Here is an 11370-nt window from a genome sequence, read left to right as displayed (position 1 = left end):
CAGCTACAGTGTACTCATATACAGAAAATAATTAAATAATTCTTCAAAAAAAAAAAAGTGGGAGGGCCCATAAACTTCCCTCTTCCCTCCCAAAAATAAGACTTTTCTTGGGGGAGAAATACTGACCTTTTGCCACGTATTTTATAGTGTTCTGTTTTTAATTTGATGCGAATATTTTTCTATAGCTAAATACAAAATTAGATATAGTCAGATGTTATGAATACACAAAGGTTAAAATCGAAGTGCTTGAGACATTGTGGTTAACAAGATCAAGCTTTCAGATTCTGCTCTTTGCTTTTGAACCTGTTCTGTTCCTTCCAGCTTGTCAGTATTGCATACATTACCAATCATCAGCACATGAGTGTGTCCTCTTGGTTAAAGGAGGGGTTTTTACACTTCGAACAGATGAGTGATAAAACTGATGCTTAGAATACCAAATGCATGGTAAGCCTGAAGTATTTAGCATTTCAATTGCTTATGATGTTCAAGTGTAGGAGTTTAAAAGATTGTTTTGTTTGGAGACAAAGACTCAATTTTTATATCCCTGACTGGCTTGTAACACACTTATGTGGCTCAGGGTCATCTCAAACTGATGGTGACCTCCTCTTCAGTCTTGTGAGTTCTGGGATTACAAGTACATACCATTGTTGTCCCCTATTCTTCATCTTTAAAACCTATACATCTAGAACTAAGATTAAGTTATCCAGTAACTTTATTACATCTACTCTTATTATTATTATCATTATCATTATTATTGTCCGTGTATCTTTGTGTGGTTTGTGGATCCATGGTGTGCATGGTGTCAGAAGTCAAATTAAGAAAGTCAGTTCTGCACCCTTAATAGAAGGGGAGGGGAGGAGGTTAGGGGGCTGATGGACAGGAAACTGGTAAAGGGAATAACATTTGAAATATAAATAAGAGATACCTGATTTAAAAAGTGGGAAAAATAAAAAAGAAAATGAAATATTTTAAAATTATATATATACAAAAAGTTAGTTCTGTCCTTTCAGCCATTGGACATGAAATCTTGTACCAAACTCGTATCTTCAGGTTTAGCAGGCAACATGTTTATCTGCTGCTGCACTTCTTTTTTCCCTTACATTATTATTATTATTATTATTATTATTATTATTATTATTATTATTATTTTGAAGCAGACTCTATGTCTTCCAAGCTAGTCTCAACTTTTTTGGGTAACCCAGAGTAACCTCACATTCAAAATTCTACTAGCTTAGCCTCCTGTAAACAGAAGATATCTAGTTTTATAAGCTAAATGAATGATTGATTATTCTGGAAGAAATATGAATATTTTATTAATATAGTCAAATTTTGCTTAGTGATTCAACAAATATTTACTAAGCTTCTACTCCAAACTTAGTATTTATTAAGACAGATGATAATTTTTGTTCTTGTGGGGTATACATTCTGTATGAATGGAGACAATAAACAAAATAAATTAGTGTCATGGAAAATCCAATGGAAGTGGATAAAAGGAGGGGAAATTTCAAAGTCATTGTTTATAATTTTTCCTTGTTCTGTTAATGTTACAGTGATGTCAAGAGAAGGGAGTTTATCTGTGTTCTTCTGCAGGTCAATAGGATTGAATTTTGCACACTTCACTTCATGAGCAGGTATGACCAACCTGTGGTCTGTGGATTTCATGTGTCAGACGATTATTATGAATGTAGCCCAACAGAAAATTGTCAGCTTACTTAAGAAATTTTGAGGTCTGGTAAGATTGATCAGAGGGTAAGGTGCTCATTGCCTACCTATGCAAGCCTGTTGGCCTGGATTCATTTCTCAAATCTCACTTTAAGATACGGTAGAAGGAGAATACTAACTCCACAAGTTGTCCTCTGACTTTTGTGTCACTTCTGTACTTGTGCCACAGCACACACACATTATACATATGGATACACAATAACAACTACATATAAAATGTCAAAGAACATTGAATTAAAAAATCCAATGCATCATTCTCAAACATGAGATTTGTACATGGCAACCTCATGTTACAATGTAAAAATGTTAGATACATCTACATGGGCTTCTGTGTCTGGGGCAGGATCATTTATTATAATAACCAAGGTATCTTTTTTGTAGAGGGCCGCAATAACATTCGCCACCACTAGATGGCGCTGGCTTCCACTGCGCCCCACGTGGAAGGCCAGGAAAGCCTCCGCCATTACAAGATGGCACCAGCCTTCGCCGCGCCAGCCGGCCCTCTTTCAGGAAGTTAACTGTGCGCATGTGCAAGAGTGCCGTCGTGCCAGGTCTTTGCCCACTCCGGGGCGTGCCTTATGAGATCATGGGTAAACAACAAATCAGGTGTGGATGGGCCGCACTAGGGGTTTATAAGCGCGCCATGTTGGCGCGGCGGGGCTTCCTCTTCTAAGAGTAAAATACAGTTTGGTCATAGCAAGGATTTCTAATGTCCACGTGCTTCTTGCTGGCGGAAAGTCGCGCGGGACACTTTTTTCATGGACCCAAAGTCAACTGCATATTACTATATCCAATAGTAACATGATTAAAAACAATCAAGGCAAAGAATCACATGGCATGTGTACTTATGGAGAGAAAAGTCATAATGGCTTCTTTTGAATCTTGTTTATCATAGAAAAGCTGGTATTTGAGCAACACATGCAGAAATTTAGAGATTGACCAATGAGTAATGGGCAAGGACAGTCCAGGGAGAATAACTACTTCTTTTTTGCAAAGGCCATGAGAATTAATTATTTTAGCATGTTTAAACAACCCCAAAATTAAGGAGCACTTATTGAATTGCTGAGCAGAATCCTGAAAAGAATAGAAGAGGAAGACAGAGATAGTGGCTGACATCCAGGTAGGTATAAGGCATTCTGCTGCTACTAAGAACAACATTTGTAAATTTAGAAAGTTGTGGAAAATCTAATAGCCTTAATTTTCTCAGTGTGCCATGGAATAAAGTCAGATGTGGCTAAACATGATGGAAGTGCCTGAAATTGAAACAGAAGAATTTGGTGTGGGGTGTCCATGTCGGGGAGCAATGGTCTTGGCATGATAGCATAATATCCAGGCGGCGCTACAAATCAATTTATAAGAACATGACTTCATTGAGATGTAGTTGCGTATTGTTTTGTTTTGTAGGCAAAATTCTGAACTAGCAAGAAATAGAACTATGTGTTACATTGTTGTAGTTCAGCCAACTGCACATGAAGTAAGAGTGGTGAGGAAATTCAGGGTATAAAAAGGAATAATGACATAATTAGCCTTAGCATTTAATATGGTTGGGAAGAAAAAGGTGGAAGAGGGGGAGGAAGAGGGGAAAATGAAGACGTACGTTGTGGGAATATACTCCAGGCACTATAGTGGATTCTCAGAAGTAATTTGATACAAGCCTGCCTTTAAAGTTGGAATTCTGCTTACTCTAAGAATGTTCTGTGTAAATGCTTAGTGAGTGATTCCAATACCTCCTTCTTAAGGGCCACAGGAATTTCAGTACCTGAGCCCATGTTCTTAACCAATTCCAGATGGCTATTATTTTTACCTGTGACTAAGTCAGCAATTTGTAAATTTCCTGGGATTCCCATGTGTTATGTATGGTCTAGCTATAAGACAGCTAATGATTTTTTGTTAATAACTATATTGTGCTGAGTCCACTGTGGTAAGAACTTTGAATAAGTAATTTTTAACATTTGGTACAGACAGAAGATTCTTATGATTCCTATCATCTAGAAAAGGGCAAGAAGAAAAAATGCTTTCTAATTTATAGGTGGAATGCTTTTTTACATCAAGATATCCACAAATAGGCAAGAAAAGCCTGTTTGTAGCTCTCATATTACAAATTATTTCACTACAAAACTTTTTTCATCCTTTATCCTACACATGAGAAAATTGAAGCTATGTAACTGAACAATTTGTGCAAGATTGTGTAGCTGTAGATAGCCAGGGAAGGTCTCATATCTAGTTCTAAATCCAGCAGAGAAAGGGGGATGGAGTTTCAGTCTTTCAGATTTAGATGGTGTCTTAGTTAGGGTTTCCATTGCTCTGAAAAGACACCATGATAAAGGCAACTCTTATAAAGGACACTTAACTGGGGCTAGCTTACAGGTTCAGAGGTTCAGTCCATTATAACCATGGAAACATGTAGTGTGCAAGAAGGCAGACATAGCACTAAAGGAGCTAAGAGTTCTGTATCTTGTTCTAAAGATAAACAGGAGAAAACTGACTCCCATGTGTCTAGGAGGAGGGTCTCAAAGCCCAACTCCACAGTCACACACTTCCTCCATAGGCATCCCCAGTACCAGTAGTTGAAGAAGCTGTTATTTATTGAATGTATTTTTTTCTGGCAACTTTGTGATGAGTTAGGTGGATATAGTTATCTGGATTTATTTGTGGGTTTTCCCACTCTGTTAGATTTGTTCATGTGTTCTTTTTGTGTTAGTGCTGTTTTGTTTGCTGTTTTTGTTTTTGTTGCTGTCATCATTGTTTGTTTGTTTCATTGTAACATCTGTAGTAAGGGACAGTGATAGTCTTACCTTTCAGGTTTACTCACTTACTCCTCATCGACTATGAACTCCACAGACCAAAAGGAGTCCTATTCATATGCAAAGGCAAAGAGTCTTTATTCAAGTCCCAACTCATACCCTCCAACCTCACCAGCACAGTGAAAGCTTGGAAGGTCATGAGCTGGTACCAGCCTTGCTTATTTATCATGGTTGCTGTAGCAGGATGAGGGACTTTTCAACTTGGCATCTACATGATTGGTTGACATTTGGCTGGCACAATTCTATTGGCTTGTATGAACAATGGTTGCTAGCTTAATCAATCTACTTTAAGACAGTAGGTATTTTCCCCTTAAGAATTAATTGGTTGTTGCTAGGGGTGGATTGGTCATTTCCTCAGGAGAATTGTGATTGTTGCCAGGCTAGCATGGTTCTTGGAACAAGGTTTTTTTTTTTTTTTCAATAGCTTACTTGTTCAGAGTGCAAGTTAATTATAAAATGGTATGGAATCAAAATAGAGTTTGTTATGTTAAGCTGTGTTCTTCATGAACATCTTTCTCTTTTGGAGGACCCATTACTTGTATGTGTCCTTTATGAAAGAAGTCTTTTATACAATACTTTTACTACACCTTTTATTTATATTTAGATATGTTACCACCTACCATTGTGTAATACATGTTAATCAGCTGTACAAGGTTACAGCCTAGGAGAAATAAGCAGTACTGTACAGCTTAGGTGTATAATAGGACACAGCATCTGGATTGATGTAACTATACCTACCACAAGATGAAACAGTTTCATGATGCATGTCTCAGAATACATTCTCATCATTAAATGATGATTCATGACTGTATGCTCTTTTGAAGAGTTCTAAGATATATAACTGTGACTAAGTGAAACAAATGTTTCCAAAAGATATATTGGATGGTTAGGTTCAAACAAATTCTAATGTTTTCCCAAGTGATTCAAATAGATCATTTAAAACCCATTGGCACTGCAGTCCCTCTTCCAAATTCAGCTTTGAATTAGAAGCTTTTATTATCTGTTAGTACTTGCGTAATTCCTTCCTTGGTACTGGCAGAAGGTTCCTGTAGATTTCACTTGAGGGGTCTATACATTCTCTGTTCACTTGTCTTCTGTGAGCCCTTTCTTATGACAGACTTTAGAAATTGATTTTGATACAACTCACCACAAACTTAACTGACTTACAAAAGTTTCTCCTGATTTAGATCTAAGAGTGTATGTTTGTTTCTGTAGCTGAAATGTCGGAGACAAGCATATAATAAAACTACCTGGAATATCAGAAGGCCCCAATATTATGTTCCATTTTATTACTCGACAATTACCTGACAGTGAGCTTCATTTTTTAACATCTTTGTGTATATCTTCTAGTTAAAATTCAGGCTCAGTTGAACATGATGCTAGGCACTTGTGACTCTAGTTAGCATGGAGTCTGTGGTAGAAGGGTCCCTGGAGCTGAAGAATTGGCAGTCAGTCTCAGCAGCATAATGAGAACCTAGCTTAACACCACCACATTTGAGATATCTTCCAGTCTAACTCAAATTTATTCTCAAGAGCAAAGCAGACATAAGTGATGGAAGTTTAGTTTTAGTTCTAAATTTGGTTTGTGTTGGGCCTTGTAAAATCATTTGACAGATGAGAATGTTCATTGTCATTGACTCTTTATTTTGATATTAATTTCTCATGTACTCTTCAAGTATGCTGCCATGTGTGGTTATGTTATTCCTTAAGTATTCAAAATAAAATTTACCAGGTAACCTCTTTTACTTAAAAGATTATATTTGCTAGATAAAGTATCTAATGCTTTTTTCATGCATTTTAGAGCAAATGAGTGCTTTTCGATTCTTTCATTAGGCTCTTTGATAAGCAGGAAAGGCACAGTTGTACTACAGTTGCTGTATGTTTGCTTTACTGAATTTTCACTTCATCAGTTATTGTTAGATGAATTAGTCAAAAGTTTCATATCTAAAAGGAAACTTAATTGTGTTTGTCATATTAGTACTTTTTTAAAAAGAATGTTGACATTCAATGTATTTAGCCGAAACTCAGCTATCTATCTCCTGTTACTTTGCCTGTCAACATGGATAATCTCAAATCAACAATGCCCTTTACATTTTAAATATTTTAGATCTCTTTTATGGCTAATCCTGGTTGTGAACTTGACTACATCTGAAATCTAGTAAAAGTCAAGGAGCAGGGCCTGCCTGTAAAGGATTATTGTGATTACATCATTTGAGGTAGGAAGATCCAATCCTTCAAGGGGCATCCCACATAAAAAGATATTGAAGGAAGAAGCTTTTGCCTTTTGTCTGCTTGTTCTTATTTTTACTAGTGGATTCATCTATCCTGTTGTTGATCTATTCCTTCACTGCTGTTAGAACTATGTCTTCAGCATTCCAATGTAGACTGAAGATCGGTGGCTCTCTAGAATTTCCCTGGAACCACAGACCAGATTAAGAGTACTGAAACATCTACAGAATTGTTGAAGAATCTGGACCACAGCCTGTAAGTCACTTTAATTAATTGTGTGTGTTTGTGTGTGTGTGTGTGTGTGTGTGTGTGTCTTTTCATTATAGAGAACACTGACTAATACATGTCATCAATGTTTTTACCCTTTATTATTTCAATTAATCAATTTTGTCCTTTATCTTTTACTCATCAATGTAGACTAAATTATAATTGCAACATTTCTATGAAATAATACTTTGAAGGCTTTTAGTAACATCCTGTGACTTAGTGAAGGATATTAACATTTTGGAGCAGGCTGTTGATTTAAAACCAGTTAGTATTCAAATCAATTTAAATTTTTGTTTAAATTATAGTTGTGAGAAATTTTGAATACTTCAATGCATTTACTTATATTTCCCTAAAGGGTGTGGTAAATTGTGGTTGTTTAAAATCTACCCAGCTTTGGGTTACCTCTACCTTATTGTGCTATTATTACATATCTAAAATATACAGTGAAGTAACAAAGGAATTAGGTATTTTAGACATGTCTGCATTACATTCCATAGATTAGTCAGTGTGGTTAATGTTTGCCACAAAAATAACTGGGAGTTATACATTAAAAAAGACCTTTATGATTCCTTATAAATTTCACATCATGTTCTCCATTCCCTCTCATGTCCCCATTCCTTTGTATCTGCCCTCTGCCCTTGCGACATTCCTGGCAAAAGGAAATACAGAATACAAATGAAAAAAATCTCATCCTAGAAGATTCAGCATGTCACGGTGTGTCACGAAGTATACCCCTTTGTCCATACATTGTTTTTTATTCAAGAGATTCTTTACTAGATGCTATTTTAGGAAGATGCCCAGGTTCTATCCCAGGAATGTGGATATCCTCTCTCTATAGATCACAGTGAGTGAGGTGTTTCTTCAGAAGAGCCTAAAGTACTGGGGCCACTGAGTCCCAGGGTCAGAAGCAGAACTAGAAGGCCCCAGACACGCATGTGCTGCTTTCATGCTTCCATGCTGGGCAGCAGCAGGGAGGAGAGACCCATGATGTGCCAGGAATCTCCACCACATACCTTAGAGTTTTGATGGACAGGCATTCAATACCTATTTATGCCATGAGGCCAATCATCATTGGCAGCGTTACAGGGTTAGAGGGCTAAGCCTGGAAGAAGAACAGAGGCTGGCTCCTGCATAGTGGTACCTCTGGCCTGAAGATAGTTCCACTGAGCATGTGCAACATTGCTGTGGACCAAACCCACAGCTTGATAGGGGACACCTGCCAGGACCACAGTCTGGAGGCATTCTTTGCTGCCCTGCTCTCCTCGGACCACAGAGCTGTGGTAGGTGGTGATACTGAGGCCAGCCTCTTCACTAGAAGTGTAGCATTCACCAAGTCTGCCTGTCTTGACAATTCTGTAAGAAGTTTGATAAAGACTTCAGGGTTCAGTCAGGCCCCACCATTCTTCAGAGACGTTTCTTGTGTGACCCAGTTTAGGCAAGCATCTGTGTGTCCAATGCTTCAGTCAGAGCAGTCCAAGGCTTGGTGTGTGGAGAGAAGGCACTAGTAAAGGCCTGGGTGTTTACAACATCTGTTAGAGATTTCCCCTTCACTATATCCACAAACTGGACATTGATTTCCTTCCCACAGTAGCTCTGGGCCTTCTTGGTGCTGGCACCAAGGTTGGGACAATGTGATGGTCCATTAAGGCTATGGTCCATGATGACTATTTTGTGATCACATCCATTCTGGCACCAGTACACTGAACAGACTGCAAGGCACAGAGCAGGGCACTTTCATCCAAAGTTCCTCTTGTGCCCTATTGAAGGGCCCTATTTAAATTGCAAACCCCATTTTACTTTTAGACTCCATTTTATGTTAACTTGCCCCTAGACTGAACTCAGTTACTGAAAAAAATCTCAACTTGTTCCTGGAACTGAGACATCCCTAGCAACAGCCACTCCATTCCTAGTGACAGCCAATTACTCTTATAAGGAAAGCACCTAATGTTCCAGATGTCCTTAAAATAGATTGCTTAAGCAAGAAACCAATGTTCACACCAAGCTGAAATCATCACTAGCCAATAGAAATGTGCCAAGCAGCAATTTTAAATGTCAACCAATCATATAGCCGCTAAGATGGAAAGCCTCTTACCCCACAGTAACTGATAAAAAGACAAGGCTTCACCAGCTCAGGACCTTCCACACCCATCCCCTGTATTGGAGGGGTTAGAGGGTCCAAGTGTGAGCTTGAATTTTGCATATAAGTTGGATTCCCAGTAAATTTTGGTGGTCTGTGGGAACCTTGAGATCTGCGCATGACAAGCACAGTTCACTAGCACCATTCAGCAAGCCTGTGATAGAGGCAGAACAGGACTGTGGACAGTGATGAAATCACAGAGAGATATTTCTCTCTCTCTCTCTCTCTCTCTCTCTCTCTCTCTCTGTCTGTCTGTATCTCTTTCTTCTCTGACTTCTTTATTTACTTGATATTTTTAATGTGCATTTCAAATATTATTCCCTTTCCTGGTTTCCTTTCCATAAGCCCTCTATCCTATCCCCCTCCCTCTTCTTCTATAAGGGTGTTCCCTGGTCTTCCTGCCTCCCTGACCTGACATTCTCCTACACTGAGGCGTTCAGCCATGGCAGGTCTAAGGCTTCTCCTCCCATTGGTGTCCAACAAGGCCATCTTCTGCTACATATGCATCTGGAGCCATGGGTCAGTCCATGTGTACTCTTTGGGTGGTGGTTTAGACCCTGGGAGCTCTGGTTGATTGGTATTGTTGTTCTTATGCAGTTGCAAGCCCCATCAGCTCCTTCAATCTTTTCTCTAACTCCTCCAACTGGGAATGTATTTGTCACACTCTGGCAGAGCCTCTCAGGAGACAGCTATATCAGGCTCTTGTCAGCATGCACTTCTTAGCTTCATCAATATTGTCTAGTTTTGGTGGATATATATATATATATATATATACATAGGCTGGATGCCCAGGTGGGGCAGGCTCTAAATGGCCATTCCTTTAGTCTCTGCTCCAAACTTTTTCATCATATCTCCTCCTATGAATATTTTTGTTCCCCCTTTTAAGAAGGACTGAAGAAGCATCCACACTTTGGTCTTCCTTCTTCATGAGCTTTATGTGGTTTGTGGATTGTATCTTGAGTAATTTGAGCTTTGGGGCTAATATTCACTAATCAGTGAGTGCATATCATGTGTGTATTTTTGTGATTGGGTTACCTCACTCAGGATGATATTTTTTACTTTCATCCCTTTGCCTATAAACTTCATGATTCATTGTTTTTGATAGCTGAGTAGTACTCCATTGTGTAGATGTACCACATTTTCTGTATCCATTCCTCTGTTGAAGGGCATCTGGGTTCTTTCCAGTTTCTTTCTAGTTAAAGGCTGCTAGGAATATAGTGGAGCATGTGTCATTGTTGTATGTTGGAGCATCTTTTGGGTATATGCCCAGGAGTGGTATAGCTGTGTCTTCAGGTAGTGGAATGTCCAATTTTCTGTGCAACCTCCAGACTGATTTCCAGAGATCAGGAAATTGTACCAGGTTGCAATCCCACCAACAATGGAGGAGTGTTCCTCTTTCTCCACATCCTTGCCAGCATCTGTTATCACCTGAGTTTTTGATCTTAGCCATTCTGATTGGTATGAGGTGAAATCTCAGGGTTGTTTTGATTTGCATTTCCCTGATGACTAAGGATGTCGAACATTTCTTTAGTTGCTTTTAGCTGATATTCCTCAGCTGAGAGTTCTTTGTTTGGCTTTGTACCCCACATTTTAATAGGGTTATTTGGCTCTCTTGAGTCTAACTTCTTGACTTCTTTGTATATTTTGGATATTAGCCCTCTATCAGAAACAAGATTGGTAAAGATCTTTTCTCAATCTGTTGCTATCATTTTGTTCTAATGACAGGGTCCTTTGCCTTACAGAAGCTTTGTAGTTTTATGAGGTCCCATTTGTTGATTCTTGATCTTAAAGCATAAGCCGTTGATGTTTTGTTCAGGAAATTTTCCCCAGTACCCATGTGTTTGACAGTCTTCTCCACTTTTTCTTCTATTAGTTTGAACGTATCTGGTTTTATGTGTAGGTCCTCAATCCACTTGAACTTAAGTTTGTATAGGGCAATAACAGTGGGTCAATTTGCATTCTTCTCCCTGCTGACCCCTAGTTGAACCAGCACCATTTCTTGAACATACTGTCTTTTTTCCATAGGACAGTTTTAGCTCCTTTTTCAAAGATCAAATGACCATAGGTGTGTGGGTTCATTTCTGGGTCTTCAATTCTATTCCATCGATCTACCTGCCTGTCTCTGTACCAATACCATACAGATTTTTATCACTATTGCTCTGTAATACAGCCTTAGGTCAGGGAGGGTGACTGACCCAGAAGTTCTTTTAT

The 11370-nt window shown here is 38.6% G+C and overlaps 1 pseudogene; it reads right to left on the bottom strand.

Moving 5' to 3' along the window:
• Window positions 1–7923: 7923 nt before the first annotated feature.
• Window positions 7924–9171, bottom strand: Phgdh-ps1 (phosphoglycerate dehydrogenase, pseudogene 1; annotated as a pseudogene).
• Window positions 9172–11370: the final 2199 nt, after the last annotated feature.

The sequence above is a fragment of the Rattus norvegicus genome, chromosome 6 (assembly GCF_021556685.1).
Source record: "Rattus norvegicus strain SHRSP/BbbUtx chromosome 6, alternate assembly SHRSP_T2T, whole genome shotgun sequence".
In the NCBI taxonomy this organism is placed as follows: domain Eukaryota; kingdom Metazoa; phylum Chordata; class Mammalia; order Rodentia; family Muridae; genus Rattus; species Rattus norvegicus.
This window is presented reverse-complemented; position numbering and strand designations above follow the sequence as displayed.